At 46.5% G+C, this 26,300-nt stretch overlaps 1 pseudogene; it reads right to left on the reverse strand.

Moving 5' to 3' along the window:
* Positions 1 to 1,320: 1,320 nt before the first annotated feature.
* Positions 1,321 to 7,902, reverse strand: LOC147113626 (interferon-induced protein with tetratricopeptide repeats 5 pseudogene; annotated as a pseudogene).
* Between the last annotated feature and the right edge of the window lie 18,398 nt (positions 7,903 to 26,300).

Raw genomic sequence — 26,300 nt, forward strand, 5'->3', positions numbered from 1 at the left:
GGGGGGTCGGGGGTGGGGGTCGGCGGGGGTCGGGGTCGTGCGCATGACTTACGTTAAGTGATTTCGGTTTTCAGAAGTCATGCTTTGCGCCACTTTCAGCTTTCAGAGGTTTTCTGGTTTCGGATGTGCGGATAAAGGCTGGTACACTATATCTTATCCGAAATGGGGCGGGGGTGGGGTTCGGCGGGGGGGTCGGTGGGGGTCAGGGTCGGCGGGGGTCGGGTTCGGCGGGGGGGTCGGTGGGGGGGTCGGGGGTGGGGGTCGGCAGGGGTCGGGGTCGTGCGCACGACTTACGCTGAGTGATTTCGGTTTTCAGAAGTGCGGAAAAATGCTACACTATCCCTTATCCGGCTAGGCCTGTAAGTCGTGCGCCACTCTGGTCATGTCGTGCGCACGACTTACGCTGACCAAAAAAACCTTCGGTTTTTAGAGGGTTTCGGTTAAAGGGTAGTCTACCTGTACTAGCTTTTATATTGCAGATTTCTTTAATTAACTGAATTTAAATTCCCCAGCTGCCGTGGTGGGACTTGAACTCCTGAACCACTGTGCTACCATTCCTAGTACCTCTGTCAGCTGTGGCTCAGTCCATTGCCCTCTTTGTCAGAAGCTTATGGGTTCAAGTTCAACTCCAATGACTTGAGCGCAAAATCTAGGCTGACGCATCAGTGTGGTACTAAGGGAGTTCTACACTGCACTTTTGGAATAGACTTTAAACCGAGGCCTGGTCCATCCTCTCAGGTGGACGTAAAAGATCACACGGCATTATTTCGAAGAACAGTGGGGGAGATCTCCCCGGTGTCCGGACCAATATCTATCCCTCAACCAACATCACTAAAAATAGATTATCTGGTTATTATCACATTGCTGTTTGTGGGACTTTGCTAAATGGCAAAATGGCTGCTGTGTTTCCTTCCTTACAACAGTAACTGCACTTCAAAAGTAGGTCATTGGCTGTAAAATGTCCTGAGATCGTGAAAGGTGCTATATAAATGCAAGTCAATGGCTCGTAGTTTGCGGTCAGCGGCCAAGCAAAGGCGTTCGCCGCTGGCCCCGAAGTAAGCTTCGCACAAAAAGCTTGTGATCTCGGTGGCAAGGATTTTCGGGTTTTCCGATGCGTAATTCAAATCAACGGATTCCCAGCGAAGAGCTGCTGTGAACTCAGCAAGCTGTCTAAGCAGCCAATCAATAACGAGGAATTCTCACAGACAGCTCTTAAAATTCCAACTTATTTAAAATGTTAGAGAGAACAAAGCAAAGATTGGGGCTCTCCCACGGGGAAAGGGCAAACATGAAATAAAGATGAACATTAAAAAAAATTAATTGTTTTTAAAAATGTAAATTTTTATTAAAATGGATAAATTCGACACTCCATAAACTTAAAATTAGTTTTTCAGGGCCATAGCCTTTGCTTAGCAGTCAATACGCTGTTAAAACCCCAGTTACACCTAATCCAAAGGGTCTAACTTTTAATGGGGTATTAAACAGCGGTGTTACCGCGGAAGGGACAAAGTTTTGGTCAGTTTCCATAATTTGACAGATTACACCGATTGCCGGCTTTGTGTGGGGGCGGGGCAGGGGGTGAGGGGGAGGCAGAGCGCAGACTGTGGAGGAGCAGTGAATGACAGACCGCAACTTCAGGATTGCGATGTTAGGCTGCGCACCTGCTAAATACTGAAGTTGCGGTCAGTGTCAAAGGCGAAATGACGGCGTGCGCTGCCAGTTCGCCGTCATCAGTACCGCAAATTCCGGGCCGTTATTTCTTCCTTTACCTAATCGTGTTAATCTGAATTGCCAACTATCTGCATGTTGTACAGTTTGAACAGTGTGCTGATTAAATATCGGTCTGTTGAGTAAATGTGCAAATTCAGTTTTGGCAGCAAACCAGCATTTGGTTTCTCCGCGCTCCAGGGCTACAGGTAGTCAGTGCAGGTTAAAGCATTCCAGCGAGACTGTTGACACTTCGAGAGCCTTTAAACTAAAGCAAGTTACAGTCAGCAGTACCCAGTTTACTTTGCTTGTCTACGGCCTGGCTGTAACTGTCCTGTTCAGGAGCGAGCTTTGTGCATGTTAGGAAACAACACGGTCAGAGCTGTCTGCCAAATGTTACAGATTTAAATGTTAGTGAATGTGGAGAGCGGAATCTCAATTCGCTCGCAATGAAATTAAGGTTAGGTAGGTTTGGAAAATACTCAGGGGATTCAACAAAACCCGAGCGCTTTGCAAACCAGATTTAACACCACACTTCCCTCTCCACTTCATTGAAATCCAATTCCACTCTAATCCCAACCATGTCCCCCCTTATCTCTCCCCTACATTGCCCTATGTAGCCTGACGCAGCTCATGTAGAGCACTTTGAAATTCTTCATTATCACGATCACACTCCAGGGCTTTCTCAAATAATTTAATGGCTTCTGATTTTTTGCCATCAACCTGGTGTATTAGCCCCAATATACCAAAGGCTACACTGTCTCTTGAATCATTATTCATTCGATCTTCAGCAATTTGTTTCAATTTTGCGCGGCATTCCTTGTTTGTGTTGCTGTTAACTTTGAGTTTAAAGCATTGCTTGAAATGATGAATGGCATTCAGCTGGGATCCCTTCTGAGACAGCTGGTATGATCCATAGCTCCAATGTATTAATTGTTTATTCCAAAGGTTGTAATCTTTATTTCTAAGCAGGTTGGCGTAGATATCATCGACTTTGGAATATTCTCCACATTTTGCAAGAATTTCTGCCAAATCAACTATTGCAAAAATAAGCGAGGGTTTCTGATCAAACGCTGTTTGAAAATGGCACTTGCAAAGTTTAATCAATTTTCTGCTGTCTTCACGAGCAAAGTATTGAGAAGGTTTTCTCCGCAGTGCAATCAGCTTAGTTTTGTAACATAAGCCAATCTGGTGGTGAAGGAGTGCAGAAGCTGATTTAACCTTCAGTGCCTTTTTCAATAGCTGTAAGGCTTTTTCAACAAATCCTTGTTTTCTTAAAGCTTTGGCTGCATACTGAATTATATATGGATCATCAGGAGAGTTCAGTAGCACTTCTTCAAGTAATCCGGAACATTCGTCTGTTTGATTGAATTCCTGTAGTCTTAGAGCCAACATGATCTTGACAAAAGAGTCATTTGGGTTCAGTGCTAAGGCGCGGTGTAACTGCTTCACTACCTTGCAGTGTTCAGGACGCTGTGGGTCTCCAAAGGTTTCTTTAAGTCGAAACAGAGAAGTTGCATAAGCTGCATTCCATTCAATGTCATCAGGATCCCCCTCCAGAGCCTTCTCAATACATTCATTTGCCTCTTCATAATATTTCCTGCCAAATCTCAACAGTGACCAACCCTTCTCCCCGTATACTTCAGGTATCAGTGCTGTATACCGAGAGCCATCAGTAAATTGTTGACAGATCCTCTCCAGCTTGTCGAGGTAGGATTGGGCCTCTACCAGTTCTCCCATGTGATAATATACCCAGGCATAGTTTCCATAGGTGATGATCCATTTTTCAATTTCAAATTCATGATTCTTCCTCAGAATCTCTTCAGCTTCCCATAAATTATTGAACGACTCCTCACAGTTGCCTCGCATACAGTTTACAAAAGCAAGTAGATTGTAAGCCATGGTTTGATATTTCACAATACCAGACTTTATTGCATAATTTAGTCGTTCCTGCAAATCATCCCACTCAACATTTTCCACCTGCAGATTCCACGTGAAGTGACATTGTAGCTGAAGTAATTTCACTTTCAGGGAGTCCCTCTCAGTATCACTGTAAGAAATATGTTTAAATATTTATTAGTTTTGTTACACATTCAGATAGGAATAGCGATAGGGAAATGATTACACTCTGGCCAACCTAGGAACTCAGGAATAAGCAGCTCCAAAAAAGCTGACAACTCAAATAACAACCAGAAGCTCAAACACAGGAACAAGTGAAAACAACAGACAGGAAAAGAGCAGCTGGACCATGGAGCCTGTCCCATACCGTCATGGTGCACTTTAACACCACAACCCCCATTGCCCCTCCCCACCAGCCAGCCTTGCAGCCTCCCTGAAAATAGGCACAAGAGGGTCACAGCAAAGATCCTCAAAGGCTCAGGCAGCTGATACTAGGGAACTTGCAGCCAGCAGGAATCCCGAATTGGATCCTGGGATCTTTCTGCTTACATGGCTGAACTATTCACTGCTTTAACCAGATGAGCCATTGGGAAAACCAAACTTATTCAATTGAACTAGTACCTGTGTCAGCCATGCCTCAGTGGTAGCTCTGTCGCTTCTGATTCAGATGGCTGTTGGTTGAAGTCCCACTCCAGAGACCTGAACACACAATCTGAGCTGACACTTCAGTGCTGTTCTGTCAGAAGTGTGCATTCCAGATTATAAGAACTCAGCGTGTAAACGTTTTTCCCCTCATGTCGCCTCTGGTTCCTTTGCCAATTACCTTAAAACTGTGTCCTCTGGCTACTCATCCTTCTGCCACTGGAAAAAAAAATTCTTACTTACTCTATCAAAACTGTTCATGATAGTTCTTCCACCTTTCCGCAATTTGTCTGCAAATTTGCTCCTCTACCTCCTTCCCACTATGTGGAGCCTATAGTATACACCCAGCAGCATAATAGCTCCTCCATTGTCCCTTAATTCTAACCAAATACAACAATTGGAAATCGGTGCATTTGCACCTCTCGTTAGCATCCCCAGCAGTGGTAACCAGTAGCATCCCCTCTGCTGCACAGGTGTCGTGCGCAGCGCCCAGTTTTCACCCCAAAACTGGCTCGCGCCCCCTGAATCTGCACCGGGCGATGACAGTGACCAATTCAGGGGGCAGGAACGGAGTGGAAGGAGGCTTGCAGGGTGATAAGTAAAGGGGAGGTGGCGGGCGGGGAAAAAAAATCAGCCGACTTACTTGTTGAACACGGGGTCCGTGCCGCAATCCGGCAGCCCAGCATTTCTCTTGTGTGCCGGGCTGCTGGCATGGCACCCCGCTCCCCGGTGGTCCAGGTAGGGTCCTGCAGAGTTTTGGGCTTGGACCCTCCCCTTTACTGAGGGGAAGAGCCCTTCCATGCGACAGTGCTACGTGGTCCAGTGCGTAGCGCTGCAGAACGCACCACCCTGATATTCGGGGTTAGCGCTCTAAGACGGAAGTGGAGTGCTTCTTGGGGCACTAAAGCTGACGCTAGCGATCGCCAGCGCTATTTTTCGCCGGGCACTAAATTTAGCACCTAGGTAATGTTAGTGCCCCAAAATGGTCGATACTGAATTTTTTCCCCATCTTTGAACTCATTTTGAATAAGAGTAGCGGAGTTCTCCCCGATCTCCTGACCAATATTTATCCCTCAGTCAACATCACAAGAAAACAGATTAGCTGGTCATTATCACATTGCTGTGTGCAAAATTGCTGCCGCATTTCCTTCATTACAGCTGTGACAACACTTCAAAGGTACATCATTGACTGTGAAATGCTTTGGGATGTCCTGAGATTGTGAAAGGTACTATATAAATGCAGGTCGTTATTTCTTTCTTTACCTAGCCATGTTAATCTGAATTGCCAACTATCTGCTTGTTGTACAGTTTGAACAGGGTGCTGATTAAATATCGATCTGTTGAGTAAATGTGCAAATTCAGTTTTGGCAGCAAGCCAGCATTTGGTGTCTCTGAGTTCTAGGGCTACAGGTAGTCAGTGCAGGTTAAAGCATTCCAGCGAGACTGTTGACACTTCGAGAGCCTTTAAACTAAAGCAAGTTACAATCAGCAGAACTCAGATTGCATTGCTTGTCTACGGCCTGGCTGTAAATGTCCTGATTAGGAGAGAGCTGGTCAGAGCTGCCTGCCAAAAATTACAGCTTTAAATGATAGAGTATGTGGACATATGAATCTCAATTCCCTAAACATTGAAATTAAGTTTCGGTAGGTTTGGAAAATACTCAGGGGATTCAACAAAACCCGAGCGTTTTGCAAACCAGATTTGACACCACACTTCCCTCTCCCCTACATTTCCCTCCATTTTGCTCCCTTCCCTTTCCTGTCAGAGCTGCTGTTGGAGAGAATGTGGGAAATGGTGAGAGAAAAAGTGAGAGCGAAGGGGGAGGAATAGGCTGGCAATATCGTGCTTTATTGCCATTGAGTATTGCAGGGCAATTCAGCTCAAGTTCCTTGATCTCGCTGTGAGTCCCTCTCCTTCTCAGCTGCTGTCGCTCTCCAGGCTGCTCTTGGGTCTTTTGTCATAAGAACATAAGAAATAGGAGCAGGAGTTGGCCATTTTGCCCTTTGAGCCTGCTCCACCATTCAATAAGATCATGGATGACTTTCTACCTCATTTGCACTTTCCTGCACTATCCCCATAACCCTTGATTCCGTTAATATTCAAAAATCTACCGATCTCTATCTTGAATATACTCAGCGACTGAGCCTCCACAGCCCTATGGGGTAGAGAATTCCAAAGATTCACCACCCTCTGGGCGAAGAAATTTCTCCTCATCTCAGTCCTAAATGGCCGACCCCTTATTCTGAGACTGTGACCCCTGGTTCCCAGCCAGGGGAAACATCCTCTCTGCATCTACCCTGTCAAGCCCTTTAGGAATTTTGTATGTTTCAATGAGATCACCTCTCATTCTTCTAAACTCCAGAAAATATAGACCTAGTCTACTCAATTTCTCCTCATAGGACAATCCCCCCCATCCCAGGAACCAGTCTGGTGAACCTTTGTTGCACTCCCTCTATGGCAAGTATATCCTTCCTTAGGTAAGGAGACCAAAACTGTACACAATACTCCAGGTGTGGTCTCACCAGGGCTCTATATAATTACAGTAAGATGTCTTTACTCTTATACTCAAATCCTTTTGTAATAAATACCATTTGCTTTCCTAATTGCTTGCTGCACCTGCATGTTTACTTTCAGTGATTCGTGTATGAGGACACCTAGGTCCCTCTGAACACCACCATTTCCCAATCTCTCACCGTTTAAAAAATACTCTGCTTTTCTATTTTTCCTACCAACGTGGATAACCAAATTTCTCCACATTATATTCCATTTGCCATGTTCTTGCCCACTCACGTAGCCTGTCTATATCCACTTGAAGCCTCCTTGTATCCTCCTCAGAAATTACATTCCCACCCAGCTTTGTATCATCAGCAAACTTGGATATATTACATCCAAATCATTGATGTAGATTGTGAATAGCTGAGGCCCAAGCACTGATCCTTGCGATACCCCACTAGTTACAGACTGCCAACCCGAAAATGACCCATTTATTCCTACTCTCTGTTTTCTGTCCATTAACCAATCCTCAAATCCATGCTGATATATTACCCCCAATCCCATGAGCCCTAATTTTGTTTAATAACCTCCTGTGTGGCACCTTATCGAATGCCTTCTGAAAATCCAAATAAGCCACATCTACTGGTTCCCACTTATCTATTCTGCTAGTTACAACCTCAAAAAACTCTAACAGATTTCTCAAACATGATTTCCCTTTCATAAATCCGTGTTGACTCTATTATTTTCTAAGTGCCCTGTTATCACGTGCTTAATAATAGATTCTAGCATTTTCCTTACTACTGATGTCAGGCTAACTGGTTTGTTGTTCCCCATTTTCTCTCTCCCTCCTTTCTTAAATAGTGGGGTTAGATTTGTTACCTTTCAATCTGCGGGAACCACTCTAGAATCTATGGAATTTTGGAAAATGACAACCAATGCATCACAATCTCTATAGCCACCTCTTTCAAAACTCTAGGATGTAGTCCATCAGGTCCAGGGGGTTTATCAGCTTTTAGTCCCATTAATTTCTCCAGTACTAATTTTTTCACTAATACTACAGTAATTTCTTTCAGTTCCTCATTCTTGCTAGACCTTGGTTCTCCACTATTTCCAGGAAGATTTTTGCGTCTTCTTCCGTGAAGACAGACACAAATGGCTAAAAATTGAGTCGCGCCCCCTTTAGGGTGCTAACTTCGCCGGGACGCTACTTTTAGCACCCCGGAAAAATTAGCGCCCCCGTGACCAAAATTGAGTGGTTGCACCCCAAGAGGGAAGTGGGGCGCTACTGAAAGCACCCCGCCTCCCTCTTGGGGCACACTGAGGGAATATCGCGCCGCGGTATTGCAGGCCTTCCTCCCCTTCTTAAAGGGGAGGGGCCTTGTGCAGCGCGACCCGCGGCCCAATTGGGCCCCCGGGGATTGGGAGTGCTGGCAAAAGAGCCCGATACTCAAGAGAAGTGCCGGGCTCCTGGAGCATAGCTGGCACTCCGCAGGGGGGGCATGTAAGGAGGCTGGGGATGGGAGCAGAGGCAGGTGCTGGCAGGCAGCTAGCAACAAACATAGCCGCCCGGCACCTCACCTTTAAATTGCGCCGCCCCTGCCACAGGTAGGCCCCCCTGACCCCGTTGGACATAGCATCTGGCTGTAAGTCAAGGGGCGATACCGAAGATCATGGCCGAGGCGCTAACGGGGCGCAAAGCAACCCAATTTTTCCCCCAAAGGATTTGTTTAATTTCTCTGCCATTTCCTTATTCCCTATTATAATTTCTCCTGTCTCAGCCTGTAAGGGACCCACATTTACTTTTGCTTATCTTTTCCTTTTTACATACCTATAGAAGCTTTTACAGTCTTTTTTATGTCGCTTGCTAGTTTACTCTCATATTCTATTTTCCCTTTCTTTATCAATTTCTTGGTCCTCCTTTGCTGAATTCTAAAATCCTCCCAATCCTCAGGCTTACTATTCTTTTTGGCAGCATTATAAGCCTCTTCCTTTGATCTAATGCTATCTTTAACTTCTCTTCTTAGCCACGGTTGGACCACTTTTCCTGAGGGGTTTTTGTGCCTTAAAGGAATGTATATTTGTTGTATATGATGTATTAATTCTTTAAATGCTAGCCATTGCTCGTCCACTGTCATACCTTTTAATGTGGTATCCCAATCTACGTTAGCCAACTCGCCCCTCATACCTACGTAGTTTGCTTTGTTTAGATTCAAGACCCTAGTTTCGGATTTAACTAAGTCACTTTCAAACTCAATATAAAATTCTATCATATTATGGTCACTCATCCCTAAATGCCCCTTTACTACAAGGTTATTAATTAACGCTTTCTCGTTGCACAATACTAGATTTAAAATAGCCTGTTCCCTAGTTGGTTCCTCAAGATACTGATCTGGAAATCTATCTTGCATACATTCCATGAATTTGTCCTCCGCACTATTACTGCAATTTTTTTTTGCCCAGTCTATATGTAGATTAAAGTCCCCCATAGGGTTATAAAGGGGTGGAAAGTTTCCGGTAAATTTCCAGGAAATTTCCGGAAATTTTCCACGGGAAGTTTAGCTTGGGAATTTGGGGAATTTTGCCCAAAAAAGCACATGCTAGCATAATATTTTTTTTTGTTGTATTTCTTTCATTTTTTTCACAGGTCCTCTCTTAAAATTACTAACAGAGATGGAATCTTAATTATTAAGGAATTTCTTAATAAATATATGTCTATGTTCTTGCTTGGCTTGTTTTAATAATTACAAGTTTTGTGTGTGACTGTGAACAAATGTGTCCTGATTGGTTGGATGAGTGGATGAGCGACTAGCTCCCTCTATTGGTGATGTAGCATCGTGTGTGCACAGGTCATGCTTCCATCACATGGAGCATCAGGAAAAATTTACTCACCCTGTTGCAATCGTGCTGATCGACCGCAGTTCGATATAGAGATGAATGCCCTTTATTTCTCTGCATAGAACAATGCCATACCTTCGGATGTGTGGAAGCATTTTGCCCCAGGCATTAAAGATGGAAAGACTGTACATGTGCAAACACTGCACAAAGCCATATGTAAAGAATGCCACAAAGATGCAGCAGCCTTTATCCAAATGCAACAACTTCATTCAAAGCTCACAGCAGTCAGCCCAGATTTCCTCTGCTCCCATTCAAGAAGATGATGGTTCACATTCAGCATCAGGCCCCTTATCATCAGCAACTCCTGGCCCACTTGGAAGGTTCTTTGATACAATGGATAACCATAGCCAGAAGAATGCAGATGAGTGCCTTGCTCTAGCTGTATATACGACAGGCTCACCACTCACGCTCACAGCCAATGCATACTGGAAGAGATTTTTCAATGTTATTCGCCCTGCATACTGTCTTCCCACCAGACATGCTTTGTCTACTTATTTGCTGGAGGCTGAGTATAACAGAGTCCAAGGAAAGCTCAAAGAAATGATAGAGATGGCAGACTGTGTTGCAGTTATCTCAGATGGGTGGTCAAATGTATGAGGGGAGGGCATCATAAACTATATCGTCGCCACTCCTCTCCCAGTGTTCTTCAAGAGCACAGACACGAAGGACAACAGACACATACATTGCTGATGAGCTGAAAGCGGTCATCAACGATCTTGGACCACAAAAGGTCTTTGCAGTAGTTACTGACAATGCTGTGAATATGAAAGCTGCTTGTGCTCAAGTAGAGGAGGCCTACCCTCATATTACATCTATTGGGTGCGCAGTTCATGGGCTCAACCTGCTCCTCAAGGACATCATGGGTTTGAGAACCATGGAAGCACTGTACAAGAGAGCCAAGCAAGTTTTTAAGTATGTCAGGGGAAAACAGGTAGTTGCAGCAACCTACAACTCCAAGCAAACGACAAAGAACAAGAACACCACACTGAAGCTGCACAGCAACACTAGATGGGGTGGTGTTATCATAATGTACAACAGCCTTCTGGAGGGTAAGGAGTCGCAGCAAGAAATGGCAATATCCCAGTCTGGGGATATGGTAACCACCATCAAGAAAATACTGCTGGATGATGTGTTTTGGGAGAGAGTGGTTAGCAGCCTTAAACTACTCTCACCAGTAGCATCTGCAATTGCTCAGATTGAAGGAGATGACGCTGTCTTGTCAGATGTTCTCAGGCTTTTTGCTGATTTAAAAGAACAAATCAGCATTGCCCTACCTACATCCCTGCTGCTCAAAGCAGAGGAGAAGACAATTGTTCAATTCATACAGACGCGTCAAGAATTTTGTGTCAAGCCGATTCATGCTGCAGCATACATGCTGGACCCAAAGCATGTTGGGAGACTAATACTTTCTGGAGAACAGATCAACAGCACTTACAGTGTGATTTCTACCCTCTCACGCCACCTCAATCTGGACGTGGGCAAAGTTCTGGAAAGTCTGGCAAAGTTCTCTACCAAGCAAGGTCTTTGGAATGGGGACGGGATATGGGAATCATGCAAGCATATCAGTGCACATACCTGGTGGAAGGGACTTTGTGCACCTGAGGCCCTGTCACCCATTGCATTGGTGATACTCCAAATCCCACCTTCATCAGCGGCCTCTGAACGAAACTGGTCACTTTTTGGGAATACGCATACAAAGGTGCGCAACAGGCTGACTAACAAGAGAGTGGAGAAACTGGTGGCTATCCGGGCGAACCTACAACTTATTGAGCCAGATACAGAAGTGTCCACCACATAGCTAGACAGTGACACAGAGGAGGAAATGCACACGTCAGAGCCAGAGAATCAGGAGGAGCAATGATGAGTAGAAGACTCAGAAGACTCATGAGTAGAAGATTCAAAGGGACAAAATAAGGACAAATTACAGGCTAAATAAGCTGATGCACTTTTTATTTTATTTTAGATGGGTCATTTTTGTGGGGGTTCAAAAAAGTTCAAAATTATAACCTAAATAAAGTTTTGAAAGCCTGTTTTTATTTATATGGAACAGTATGTCTATTTTGATGACAAAGATAATATAGAAACATAGAAACATAGAAGATAGGAGCAGGAGTAGGCTATTCGGCCCCTCGAGCCTGCTCCGCCATTCAATGCGATCATGGCTGATCATCCAAATTCAGTACCCTGTCCCTGCTTTCTCCCCATATCCCTTGATCCCCTTAGCCTTAAGAAATATATCTAACTCCTTCTTGAATATATTTAATGAATTGGCCTCAACCGTCTCCTGTGGTAGAGAATTCCACAGGTTCACCACTCTCTGGGTGAAGAAATTCCTCCTCATCTCAGTCCTAAATGGCTTACCCCTTATCCTTAGACTGTGACCCTTGGTTCTGGACTCCCCCGCCATCGGGAACAGTCTTCCTGCATCTAGTCTGTCTAGTCCTGTTAGAATTTTATCAGTTTCAATGAGATCCCCTCTCATTATTCTAAACTCTAGCGAATATAAGCCTAATCGACCCAATCTCTCTTCATAAGTCATTCCTGCCATCCCAGGTATCAGTCTGGTGAATATTCACTGCACTCCCTCCATGGCAAGAACATCCTTCCTCAGATAAGGTGACCAAAACTGCACACAATACTCAAGGTGTGGTCTCACCAAGGCCCCGTACAACTGTAGCAAGAGATCCTTGCTCCTGTACTCGAATCCTCTCGCTATGAAGGTCAACATACCATTTGCCTTCTTAACCGCCTGCTGCACCTGCATGCTTACCTTCAGTGACTGGTGCACAAGGACACCCAGGTCTCATTGTACTTCCCCTTTTCCCAATCTATTGCCATTCAGGTAATAATCTGCCTTCCTGTTTTTGCCAGCAAAGTAGATAGCCTCGCATTTATCCACATTATACTGCATCTGCCATGCATCTGCCCAATCGTCCAACCTGTCCAAATCGTACTAGAGTTTCTCTGCATCCTCCTCACAGCACACACGCCCAGCCAGCTTTATGTCATCTGAAAACCTGGAGATATTACATCTAGTTCCCTCATCTAGATTATTAATATATATTGTGAATAACTGGGGTCCTAGCACCGATCCCTGTGGTACCCCACTAGTCACTGCCTGCCACTCGGAAAAAGACCCGTTTATTCCAAATCTTTGCTTCCTGTTTGCCAACCAGTTTTCTATCCATAGCAAAATACTACAGATGCTGGAAATCCGAAATAACAACAGAAAATGCTGGAAATATTCAGCAGGCCAGGCAACATCCGTGGAGAGAAATTAGAGTGATGTTTCAGGTCTAACCCTTTTTCAAACTGGAAAGGAAATTGGTGTGTCTCAAGGGGTTTTATACTCTTAGCTATATAACAATTAAGAAGGACTCCAGGGTAGAGAGTTTAGTTAACGGCCATTTTATTTACAATGTGCTTCTTCACTCAATGCACTACATTTCCCATAGTGCATTGCAAATCACCACTACAGTATCCCATGTGGGACAATTCTAATACACATTCAAAATACACAACAGAAATAAAATAGATCGAAGGCAGGGCTGCGATAGAACAAAAGAAGTAAAAGAGGTAAAAGAGACATTAAGAGGTATTCAAAACCAGACGAGATGGTAGTAGGACAGTGGAGACAAAAGACGGCAAGATTAGGTGTGAAGTGTACTGGCAGGATGGGAGACAGCTGCCGTGTGGGAGAGAAAAAAAGGAAAGGGGGGAAGGGAAGATCCAAAACAAAGGGGTGGAAAAAATATATAAGTAAAAATGTAATAGGGGCCGAGGTTATGATCTGAAATTGTTGAACTCGATATTGAGTCCGGAAGGCTGCAAAGTGCCTAATCGGAAGACGAGGTGCTGTTCCTCGAGTTTACGTTGAGCTTCCGTGGAACAATGCAAGAGGCCAAGGACAGTGAGGTCCGAGTGGGAATGAAGCGGTGAATTAAAATGACAGGCGACCGGAAGCTCGGGGTCACCCTTATGGACTGAACGGAGGTGTTCCGCAAAGCGGTCACCCAATCTGCGTTTGGTCTCCCCAATATAGAGGAGACCACATTGTGAGCAGCGAATACAGTATACTAGATTGCAAGAAGTACAAGTAAATCGCTGTTTCACCTGGAAGGGGTGTTTGGGGCCCTGGACATTGGGAAGGGGGGAGGTATAGGGGCAGGTGTTACATCTCCTGCGCTTGCACAGGAAGGTGCCAGACGAAGGGGAAGGGCTGTTGGGGGTGATAGAGGAGTGGACTAGGGTGTCTCGGAGGGAGTGGTCCCTACGGAATGCTGAAAGGGGAGGGGAAGGGAAGATGCGTTTGGTGGTGGGATCACTTTGGAGGTAGCAGAAATGGCGGAGGATGATCCGTTGGATGTGGAGGCTGGTGGGGTGAAAGGTGAGGACAAGGGGAACCCTATCGTGGTTACCCCTAATCCCAAGAGCTTGAACTTTGCACGCTAGTCTCTTCTGAAAGTCCAAATACACCACATCCACTGGTTCTCCCTTATCTATTCTACCAGTTACATCCTCAAGAAATTCCAGTAGAATAGTTAAGCATGATTTACCTTTTGTAAATCAATGTTGACTTTGTCCGATCCTGTCATTGTTTTCCAAGTGCTCTGCTATTCCATCTTTTATAATGGACTCTAGCATTTTCCCCACGACCGATGTTAGGTTTACCGGTCTATAATTCCCCGTTTTTTCTCTACCACCTTTTTTAAATAGTGGGGTTACATTAGCTACCCTCCAATCCATGGGAACTGTTCCAGAGTCTATAGAATTTTGGAAGATGACCAGCAATGCATCTATTATTTCTAGGGCCACTTCCTTAAGTACCCTAGGATGTAGATTATCAGGCCCTGAGGATTTATCGGCCTTCAATCCCGTCAATTTCCCTAACACCATTTCCCTACAAATACTGATTTCATTCAGTTCCTCCCTCTGATTAGACCCTATGTTCCCCGACATCTCTGGGAGTTTATTTGGGTCCTCCTTTGTGAAGACAGAACCAAAGTATGTATTTAATTGGTCTGCCATTTCTTTGTTCCCCATTATAAATTCCCCTGATTCAGACTGCAAGAGACCTACGCTTGACTTTACCAATCTTTATCTCTTCACCAGTCGGGACCAGCGGGAGCAGCGAGGAGGAGCTCGGGAGAAAACCCGGCGACCAGCGAGGCCCGAGACCAGTCGGGAGCAGTGTGGTGAGACCGGTATAAAAACCGGAGAGAGGCGAGGCCCGAGACCAGTCGGGACCAGCGGGAGCAGCGAGGAGGAGCTCGGGAGAAAACCCGGCGACCAGCGAGGCCCGAGACCAGTCGGGAGCAGTGTGGTGAGACCGGTATAAAAACCGGAGAGAGGCGAGGCCCGAGACCAGTCGGGACCAGCGGGAGCAGCGAGGAGGAGCTCGGGAGAAAACCCGGCGACCAGCGAGGCCCGAGACCAGTCGGGAGCAGTGTGGTGAGACCGGTATAAAAACCGGAGAGAGGCGAGGCCCGACCAACTCAGCAGCGGGGAGAGAGGTAAAAAGTAATCAGTGTGTGACGTCACCAGGGAGCAGGTAGGTGATTGGTTGGTGAGTATTTCTCTTTTTTCAATACAAGCTTGAATTCTGTGGTGTTAAATTTCTGTGGTGTAGTGGGGATAGTTGGTAAATAAAGCGCCCTAGAGCATACCTGTAACTGGGGTATTGAATAAATTTTTAAAGAAATTAAAGGGGTAAGTCATGGCAGGAGAGTTCAGACCCGTGCTCTGCTCCTCCTGCTCTATGTGGGAAGTCAGGGATGCTGCCAGTGTCCCTGATGACCATGTGTGCAGGAAATGCATCCAGCTGCAGCTACTTGTAGACCGCATTGCGGCGCTCGAGCTGCGGGTGGATGAATTTTGGAGCATGCGCGATGCTGAAAGGCTCGTGGATAACACGTTTAGCGAGTTGTGCACGCCTCAGGGTAGGGCAGCACAGGGGGTGACCATCAGGCGGAGCAACAAAGGCAGGCAGGTAGTGCAGGGGACCCCTGCGGACATCCCCCTTTCAAACAAGTATACCGCTTTGGATACTGTTGAGGGGGATGACTCACCAGGGGAAGGCAGCAGCGGCCAACCTCCTGGCACTGGGGGTGCTCCTGCTGCCCAGGAAGGGGGGAAAAAGAGTGGGAGAGCAATAATGGTAGGGGATTCTATAGTAAGGGGAACAGATAGGCGTTTCTGTGGCCGTAGACGTGAATCCAGGATGGTTTGTTGCCTCCCTGGTGCCAGGGTCAAGGATGTCACTGAGCGGCTGCAGGGCATTCTGGAGGGGGAGGGAGAACAGCCAGTGGTCGTGGTCCACATTGGTACCAACGACATAGGTAAAAAGAGGGATGAGGTCCTGCAGCAAGAATTTAGGGAGCTAGGTGAAGGATTAAGGAGCAGGACCTCAAAGGTTGTAATCTCTGGATTACTCCCGGTGCCACGTGCTAGTAAGTATAGGAATAGGAAGATAGAACAGATGAATGCGTGGCTAAAGGGATGGTGCAAGGGGGAGGGCTTTAGTTTCCTGGATCACTGGGTCTGCTTCTGGGAAAGGTGGGACTTGTACAAGTCGGACGGTTTACACCTGAACCAGGGGGGAACCAATATCCTTGCGGGGAGGTTTGCTAGCACTGCTGGGGAGGGTTTAAACTAACTTGGCAGGGGGTTGGGGTACAGAGTGGAGCTATAGTAGGGGGTGATTTACGGCCAAATACAGAGGGAAAAACAAGTCAGCTGGGAAGGCAGAGCAAATATGTGAAGGCAAAAGAGAATATGGCAGGGCTGGAAGGCATTTATTTTAATGCAAGGAGTCTTGCAAATAAGGTGGATGAACTGAAGTTGTTGTTGAACACATGGGAGTATGATATTGTTGCTATCACGGAGACATGGTTGAGGGAGGGTCAGGACTGGCAGCTCAATATTCCGGGGTATAGAATCTTCAGGCGAGACAGAGGGGGGTGTAAAAGGGGAGGGGGTGTTGCAATATTAATTAAGGAGTCAATTACTGCTGTAAGGAGGGATGATATATTAGCGGGTTCCTCTAATGAGGCCATATGGGTAGAACTTAAAAACAAAAAGGGGGCAAGCACTTTGCTGGGAGTGTACTATAGGCCCCCAAACAGTCAGGGGGAGATAGAGGAACAGATATGTAGGCAAATCTCCGAGAAGTGCGAAAATAATAGGGTAATAATAGTGGGGGATTTCAACTTCCCCAATATAAATTGGGACAGTCAGAGTGTGAAAGGCTTAGAGGGTGCAGAATTCCTAAAGTGCATCCAGGAGAGCTTTTTGAGCCAACATGTAGAAAGTCCTACAAGAGAGGGGGCGGTACTGGACCTAATTCTGGGGAATGTAGCCGGGCAAGTGGTGGAAGTGTCAGTAGGAGAGCATTTTGGCGACAGTGACCATAATTCGGTGAGATTTAAGGTGGTCATGGAAAAAGACAAAGACGGCCCGGAAATAAGGGTTCTAAATTGGGGGAAGGCCGATTTTAATATGATAAGGCAGGATCTGGCCAAAGTGGACTGGGAGCAGCTGCTTATAGGAAAATCCACATCAAAACAGTGGGAGACTTTCAGAAGGGAAATAGAGAGAGTACAACGCCAACATGTTCCTGTAAAGGTCAAGGGTGGGACCAACAAGCAAAGGGAACCTTGGATGACAAGGGATATACAAAAATGCATTAGAAATAAGAGGGGGGCTTTTGGCAGTTACAAAAGACTAAAGACAGAAGAAGCCCTAGAGGAGTATAAAAAGTGCAGGGGCATACTTAAAAAAGAAATTAGGAGGGCGAGGAGGGGCCATGAAATAACACTGGCGAGCAAAATAAAGGAAAATCCTAAGATGTTTTATAAGTATATTAAGGGCAAGAGGATAACCAGGGAAAGGGTAGGGCCCATTAGGGACCAAAGTGGCAATCTGTGTGTAGAGCCAGAGGATGTAGGCGGGGTTTTAAATGAATTTTTTGCATCTGTGTTCACTATGGAGAAAGACGATGCAGACATAGAAATCGGGCAAGGGGACTGTGACATACTTGAACATATTAGCATCGAGAGGGAGGAGGTGCTAGCGGTTTTAGCGGGCCAAAAAGTGGATAAATCCCCAGGCCCGGATGAGATGTATCCCAGGCTGCTGTGGGAGGCAAGGGAGGAGATTGCAGGGGCTCTGACACTAATTTTCAGAACCTCTCTGGCCACAGGGGATGTACCAGAGGACTGGAGAACAGCTAACGTAGTACCATTATTCAAGAAGGGTAGCAGGGATAAACCAGGGAATTACAGGCCAGTGAGTCTAACATCTGTGGTGGGGAAATTATTGGAAAAAATTCTGAGGGACAAAATTAATCTCCACTTGGAGAGGCAAGGATTAATCGGGAATAGTCAGCATGGCTTTGTTAAGGGTAAATCATGTCTAACAAATCTGATCGAATTTTTCGAGGGGGTGACTAGTGGGGTGGATGAGGGAAATGCTGTGGATGTGGTGTACATGGACTTCAGTAAAGCTTTTGACAAAGTCCCGCATAGGAGACTGGTCAAGAAGGTAAGAGCCCATGGGATCCAGGGTGCCTTGGCGCGTTGGATCCTAAACTGGCTGAGTGGCAGGAGGCAGAGGGTGATGGTCGAAGGTTGCTTTTGTGACTGGAAGCCTGTGTCCAGTGGGGTACCTCAGGGGCTGGGTCCCTTATTGTTTGTGATCTACATAAATGATTTGGATGAAAATGTAAAAGGTATGATCAGTAAGTTCGCAGATGACACGAAAATTGGTGGGGTGGTAAATTGCGAGGAGGAAAGCCTCCGGCTACAGGACGATATAAACGGGTTGGTCAGATGGGCGGAAAAGTGGCAAATGGAATTTAACCCTGAAAAGTGCGAGGTGATGCATTTTGGACGGACAAATAAGGCAAGGGAATACACAATGAGTGGTAGGACCCTAGGAAGTACAGAGGGTCAGAGGGACCTTGGTGTACATGTACATAGATCCCTGAAGGCAGCGGAGCAGGTAGATAAGGTGGTTAAAAAGGCATATGGGATACTTGCCTTCATTAGCCGAGGCATAGAATATAAGAGCAGGGAGGTTATGATGGAGCTGTACAAAACGCTGGTGAGGCCACAGCTGGAGTACTGTGTGCAGTTCTGGTCGCCTCACTATAGGAAGGATGTGATTGCTTTGGAGAGGGTGCAGAGAAGATTCACCAGGATGTTACCTGGGATGGAGCGCCTCAGCTATGAAGAGAGGCTGGACAGGCTGGAGTTGTTTTCCTTGGAGCAGAGAAGGCTGAGGGGGGACCTGATTGAGGTGTACAAAATAATGAGGGGCATAGATAGGGTAGATAAAGAGGAACTTTTCCCCTTAGTGGGGGGGTCAATAACAAGGGGGCATAGATTCAGGGTAAGGGGCAGGAGATTTAGAGGGGATTTGAGGAGGAACTTTTTCACCCAGAGGGTGGTTGGAATGTGGAACTCAATGCCTAAAAGGGTGGTGGAGGCAGGAACCCTCACAACATTCAAGAAGCATTTGGATGAGCACTTGAAATGCCATTGCATACAAGGCTATGGACCAAATGCTGGAAAATGGGATTAGACTGGACAGGGATGGATGGGCGGCGCAGACACGATGGGCCGAAGGGCCTCTTTCTGTGCTGTAAAACTCTATGACTCTATGACTCTATGACATATCTATAGAAGCATTTGCAGTCAGTTTTTATGTTCCCTGCCAGCTTACTCTCATACTCTATTTTCTCCCTCAGAATTAATCCCTTTGTCCTCCTTCACTGAATCCTAAACTGTTCCTAATCCTTAGGTTTGCTGATTGTTCAGGCCAATTTATATGTCCTCTCCTTGGATCTTATGCTATCCCTAATTTCCCTTGTTAGCCAATGTTGAGTCACATTTAAAAAAATTTTTTATGCCAAACAGGGATGAACAAATTCTGTAGTGCATCCATGCGATCTTTAAATGTTTGCCATTGCCTATTCCCTGTCAACCCTTTAAGTAACAGTCCCCAATCCATCCTTGCCACCTCGCGCCTCATACCATCGTAGTTTCCTTTATTTAAATTCAGTACCCAAGTCTCTGAATCAACTACTTCACTCTCCATCTTAATGAAGAATTCTATCATATTATGATCGCTCCTCCCCAAGGGGCCTCGCACAACAAGATTGCTAATTAATCTTTTCTCATTACATAATACCCAGTCTAAGATGGCCTGTTCTTTAGTTGGTTCCTCGACATATTGGCCCAGGAAACCATCCCGTATACACTCTGGGAATTCCCCTTCCACAGTATTGTTACTAATTTGGTTAGACCAATCTATATGTAGATTAAAGTCACCCATGATAACTGCTGTGCCCTTATTACACACATCTCTAATTTCCCATTTAATGCCATCCCCAAACTTCGCATTACTGTTTGGGGGTCTGTATACAACTCCCATTGACGTTTTCTGCCCTTGGTATTTCTCAGCTCTACCCATACAGATTCCACATCATCAGAGTAAATATCCTTCCTTACTATTGTGTTAATCTCCTCTTTAACTTGCAATGCTACCCCACCACCTTTTCCTTTTTTGCCTGTCCTTCCTGAATATTGAATACCCCTGGATGTTGAATTCCCAGCCTTGGTCACCCTGGAGCCATGTCTCCGTAATCCCAATTATATCATATCCATTTACATATATTTGCACAGCTAATTCATCCACCTTATTACAAATGCTCCTCGCATTAAAACACAAAGGCCTAGAAATTCAGTTTGGGGCGGCCAGCTCGCTCGCGCCCAGAAAGTACCGCTGCGCGCGGAGCCACTTGCGCCCGCCGGAAATTCAGTTTCAGCGCCCCAACTCGAAGGCGGCCACTATTCAAGGGTTTCGGCGCCCCCGCTTGGGGCGCTGAAACTGAATATCGGCGCGCTAGGTGCCGCAGCGCCACCCGCTGCGGAGCGGCAGGCTGCGGTACTGCAGGCCTTCCTCCCTCTCTTAAGGGGGAGGTGCCTGCAACAGCGAGATCGCCGCTCGCTAGTGCCGGCAAATGAGCCCGGCACCACGGAGAAGTGCCGGGCTCCCGGAAAACAGCCGGCAATGCCGGGGGGGGGGGGTGGAGGAGGCCGGGGAAGGAGGTGTGGGCAGGCGGCCGCCGAAAAAGCGGCCGACCGCACCTCCGCCTTAACTCGCCCCACTAACGCTACAGGACGGCCCCGTTTTCTGATCGCTGTTTGCGGCCGCTGCGGAAGAGGCGGCCGCAACTAAATATGGCGGTCGGGCCGGTAGCGGGGCACTGCGCACACCGATGACATCATCGGTGGCGGCGCAGCGCTACTGGCTAACGCCGCCATTACCGCAGCGCTGAATATCGGCGAAAGCTCAGCAAGTGGCGCAAAAGCCCTCTTTGGGCGAAAACTGGGCGCAAAGCCTACTGAATTTCTAGCCCAATGCCTTCAGGCTTTTTTTTTAACACTCTTACACCTTTTAGAATTATTGTTTACTGCGGCCATGTTTCATTTACACCCTTGATTTCTCTGACTTCCACTTTTGCTTTTCTCCTTCCTGTCTTTTCATAGAGTCATAGAGTCATAGAGTTTTACAGCACAGAAAGAGGCCATTCGGCCCATCGTGTCCGCGCCGCCCATCCATCCCTGTCCTGTCTAATCCCATTTTCCAGCATTTGGTCCATAGCCTTGTATGCAATGGCATTTCAAGTGCTCATCCAAATGCTTCTTGAATGTTGTGAGGGTTCCTGCCTCTACCACCCTTTCAGGCAGTGAGTTCCAGATTCCAACCACCCTCTGGGTGAAAAAGTTCCTCCTCAAATCCCCTCTAAATCTCCTGCCCCTTACCCTGAATCTATGCCCCCTTGTTATTGACCCCCCTACTAAGGGGAAAAGTTCTTCTTTATCTACCCTATCTATGCCCCTCATCATTTTGTACACCTCAATCAGGTCCCCCCTCAGCCTTCTTTGCTCCAAGGAAAACAACCCCAGCCTGTTTAGTCTTTCTTCATAGCTGAGGCGCTCCATCCCAGGTAACATCCTGGTGAATCTTCTCTGCACCCTCTCCAAAGCAATCACATCCTTCCTATAGTGAGGCGACCAGAACTGCACACAGTACTCCAGCTGTGGCCTCACCAGCGTTTTGTACAGCTCCATCATAACCTCCCTGCTCTTATATTCTATGCCTCGGCTAATGAAGGCAAGTATCCCATATGCCTTTTTAACCACCTTATCTACCTGTTCCGCTGCCTTCAGAGATCTATGTACATGTACACCAAGGTCCCTCTGACCCTCTGTACTTCCTAGGGTCCTACCACTCATTGTGTATTCCCTTGCCTTATTTGTCCGTCCAAAATGCATCACCTCGCACTTTTCAGGGTTAAATTCCATTTGCCACTTTTCCACCCATCTGACCAACCCGTTTATATCGTCCTGTAGCCTGAGGCTTTCCTCCTCGCAATTTACCACCCCACCAATTTTCGTGTCATCTGCGAACTTACTGATCATACCTTTTACATTCTCATCCAAATCATTTATGTAGATCACAAACAACAAGGGACCCAGCACCGATCCCTGAGGTACCCCACTGGACACAGGCCTCCAGTCACAAAAGCATCCTTCGACCATCACCCTCTGCCTCCTGCCACTCAGCCAGTTTAGGATCCAACGCGCCAAGGCACCCTGGATCCCATGGGCTCTTACCTTCTTGACCAGTCTCCTATGCGGGACTTTGTCAAAAGCTTTACTGAAGTCCATGTAAACCACATCCACAGCATTTCCCTCATCCACCCCCCTAGTCACCCCCTCGAAAAACTCAATCAGATTTGTCAGACATGATTTACCCTTGACAAAGCCATGCTGACTATTCCCGATTAATCCTTGCCTCTCCAAGTGGAGACTAATTTTGTCCCTCAGAATTTTTTCCAATAATTTCCCTACCACAGATGTTAGGTTCACTGGCCTGTAATTCCCTGGTTTATCCCTGCTACCCTTCTTGTATAATGGTACTACATTAGCTGTTCTCCAGTCCTCTGGCACATCCCCTGTGGCCAGAGAGGTTCTGAAAATTTGTGTCAGAGCCCCTGCAATCTCCTCCTTTGCCTCCCACAGCAGCCTGGGATACATCTCGTCCGGGCCTGGGGATTTATCCTCTTTTTGGCCTGCTAAAACCGCTAGCACCTCCTCCCTCTCGATGCTAATATGTTCAAGTATGTATTTGCTTCTATCCTTGCTTCCCTTTCCTCTGTCTCCCTGCACAGATTCCCAACCCCCTGCCATTTTATTTTAAACCCTCCCCAACAGCACTAGCCAACACTCCCCCTATGGCATCGATCCCGGTCCTGCCCAGGTGCAAACCGTCCAGCTTGTACTGGTCCCACCTCTCCCAGAACCGGTTCCAATGTCCCAGGAATTTGAATCCCTCCCCCTTGCACCATTCTTCTAGTCATGTATTCATCTGAAATATCCTTCTATTTCTACTCTGACTAGCATGTGGCACTGGTAGCAATCCTGAGATTACTACCTTTGAGGTCCTATTTTCTAATTTACCTCCTAACTCCCTATATTCAGCTTTTAGGACCTCATCACGTTTTTTACCTATATCGTTCGTACCTATATGCACCACGACAACTGGCTATTCACCCTCCCCCTCCAGAATGCCCTGCAGCTGCTCCGAGACATCCTTGACCCTTGCACCAGGGAGGCAACATACCATCCTGGAGTCTCATTTGTGGCCACAGAAACGCCTATCTATTCCCCTTACAATAGAATCCCCTATCACTATAGCTCCCCCACTCTTTTTCCTCCCGTCCCATGCAGCACAACCACCCATGGTGCCAGGAAGTTGCTTGCTGCTGCATTCCCCCGATAAGCCATCTCCCTCAACAATATCCAAAGTGGTATATCTGTTTGAGAAGGGGATAGCAATAGGGGACCACTGCACTACCTATCTGCACCTACTACTCTGCCTGGTGGTCACCCATTCCCTTCCTGCCTATGCGGCCTTTACCTGCGGTGTGACCAACTGATTAAATGTGATATCCATGACGTCCTCAGCATCGCGAATGCTCCAGTATGTATCCATTCGCAGCTCCAGCACCGCAATGCGGTCTGCCAGTAGCTGCAGCTGGATGGTTGGGGAATTATAGACCGGTAAGCCTGACATCGGTAGTGGGGAAAAAGCTAGAGTCCATTATAAAAGATGTAATAGCAGAGCACTTGGAAAGCAGTGACAGGATCGGACAAAGTCAACATGGATTTACAAAAAGTAAATCGTGCTTGACTAATCTACTGGAATTTTTTGAGGATGTAACTGGTAAAATAGATAAGGGAGAACCAGTGGATGTGGTGTATTTGGACTTTCAGAAGGCTTTCGATAAGGACCCACATAAGAGATTAGCTTGTAAAATTAAGGCACATGGGATTGGGGGCAAGGTATTGAATTGGATAGAGAACTGGTTGGCAGATAGAAAGCAAAGAGTTGGAATAAACGGGTCATTTTCCGAGTGGCAGGCAGTGACTAGTGGCGTACTGCAAGGATCAGTCCGAGGACCCCAGCTGTTCACAATATATATTAACGATCTGGACGAGGGAATTGGATGTAGTATCTCCAAATTTGCAGACGACACAAAGCTGGGTGGGAGGGTATGCTGTGAGGAGGATGTTGTGAAACTCCAGTACGATTTGGACAGGTTGGGTGATTGGGCAGAAACATGGCAAATGCACTATAGTGTGGATAAATGTGAGGTTATCCACTTTGGTGGCAAAAACAGGAAGGCAGATTATTATTTGAATGGCAATAGATTGGGAGAAGGGGAAGTGCAAAGAGACCTGAGTGTTCTTGTGCATCAGTCGCTGAAGGTAAGCATGCAGGTGCAGCAGGCGGTTAAGAAGGCAAATGGTATGTTGGCCTTCGTAGCAAGAGGGTTTGAGTACAGGAACAAGGATGTCTTGCTGCAGTTGTACAGGGCCTTGGTGAGACCGCACCTTGAGTATTATGTACAGTTTTGTTCGCCTTATCTGAGGAAGGACGTTCTTGCCATGGAAAGAGTGCAGCGAATATTCACCAGGCTAATACCTGGGATGGCAGGAATGACGTATGAGGAGAGATTGGGTCGATTGGGCTTGTACTCACTGGAGTTTAGAAGATTGCGAGGGGATCTCATCGAAACCTATAAAATTCTGTCAGGCCTGGACAGACTAGATGCAGGAAGGATGTTCCCAATGGCCGGGGAGTCCAGAACTAGGGGTCATAGTCTAAGGATAAGGGGTAAGCCATTTAGGACTGAGATGAGGAGGAATTTCTTCACCCTGAGAGTGGTGAACCAGTGGAATTCTCTACCACAGAAGGCAGTGGAGGCCAATTCATTAAATATATTCAAGAAGGAGTTGGATATATTTCTTAAGGTTAAAGGGATCAAGGGATATGGGGAGAAGGCAGGAACGGGGTACTGAATTTGGATGATCAGCCATGATCTCATTGAATGGCGGAGCAGGCTCGAGGGGCCGAATGGCCTACTCCTGCTCCTATCTTCTATGTTTCTATGTTTCTATGATACACTTCCCACACACACGGTCGTCAGGGATATAGGAAGTGCCCCTGATTTCCCATAGTGCAGGAGGAGCATGCCACTGGGCTAAGCTTTGCTGCGATGACTTACCCTTTAATTAATTTAAATTAAATCAATACCACCAATTATACTACAATTAAATGATATACTCAAGGTCTCTTGATTCCTAGCACTCCCCGCTACACAACAGAGCGCTTAGAGCAGTCTAAACTATGAACCTTAACTGTCAAACTATAGAGTAGTGTAAGCACTCACCCAATCAGCTGCTCCCTCCTGACGGTGTCACATTTTGTATCGTGACGTGGCTCTGGAACGCCGCCACCGGCCTGCGAGATTGGTAAGACTCTGTAAAAAAGCCTGCGAAAGTGAGTTTAAATACTCACTGAACCTCTGCTCTCACCGCTCCCGACAATGGACTCTGTAAATAAGCCCGCGAAAGTGAGTTTAAATACTCACTGACACTCCGCTCTCACCGCTCCCGAAACTGGCCTGTGAAAAAAAGCCTGCGAAAGTGAATTTAAATACTCACTGAAACTCCGCTCTCACCACTCCCGACAATAGCCTGTGAAAAAAAGCCCGCAAAAGTGAGTTTAAATACTCACTGAACCTCCGCTCTTACCGCTGCCGACACTGGCCTGTGAAAGAAAGCCCGCCAAAGTGAGTTTAAATACTCACTGAACCTCCGCTCTCACCGCTCCCGACACTGGCCTGGGTCAGAGACAAAAACCATCAGTGTGCAAAAAAACTCAAAATTCCCATAAACTCCCCAAATTCCCATAAATTCCCGAAAATTCCCATGGAAAGTTTCCTCTTTTATAAATTCCTGGAATTTTGCAACCCTAGTCCCCCATGATTACTGTATTACCCTTGTTACATGCGCCTCTTAATTTCCTGATTTATACTTTGCCCTACATTACAACTACTGTTTGGGGGCCTATAAACAACTCCCACCAATGTTTTCTGCCCCTTGCTGTTTTTTCGCTCCACCCAAACTGATTCTACTTCTTGATTTTCGGAGCTAAGATCCTTTCTCTCTACTGTCTTTACCCCATCCTTTATTATCAGGGCTACCCCTCCTCCTTTTCCATTTTGCCTACCCCTTCTAAAAGTTAT

Source organism: Somniosus microcephalus, chromosome 8 (genome assembly GCF_052327205.1).
Source record: "Somniosus microcephalus isolate GS21.2 chromosome 8, FLI_Smic_1.0, whole genome shotgun sequence".
NCBI lineage: Eukaryota > Metazoa > Chordata > Chondrichthyes > Squaliformes > Somniosidae > Somniosus > Somniosus microcephalus.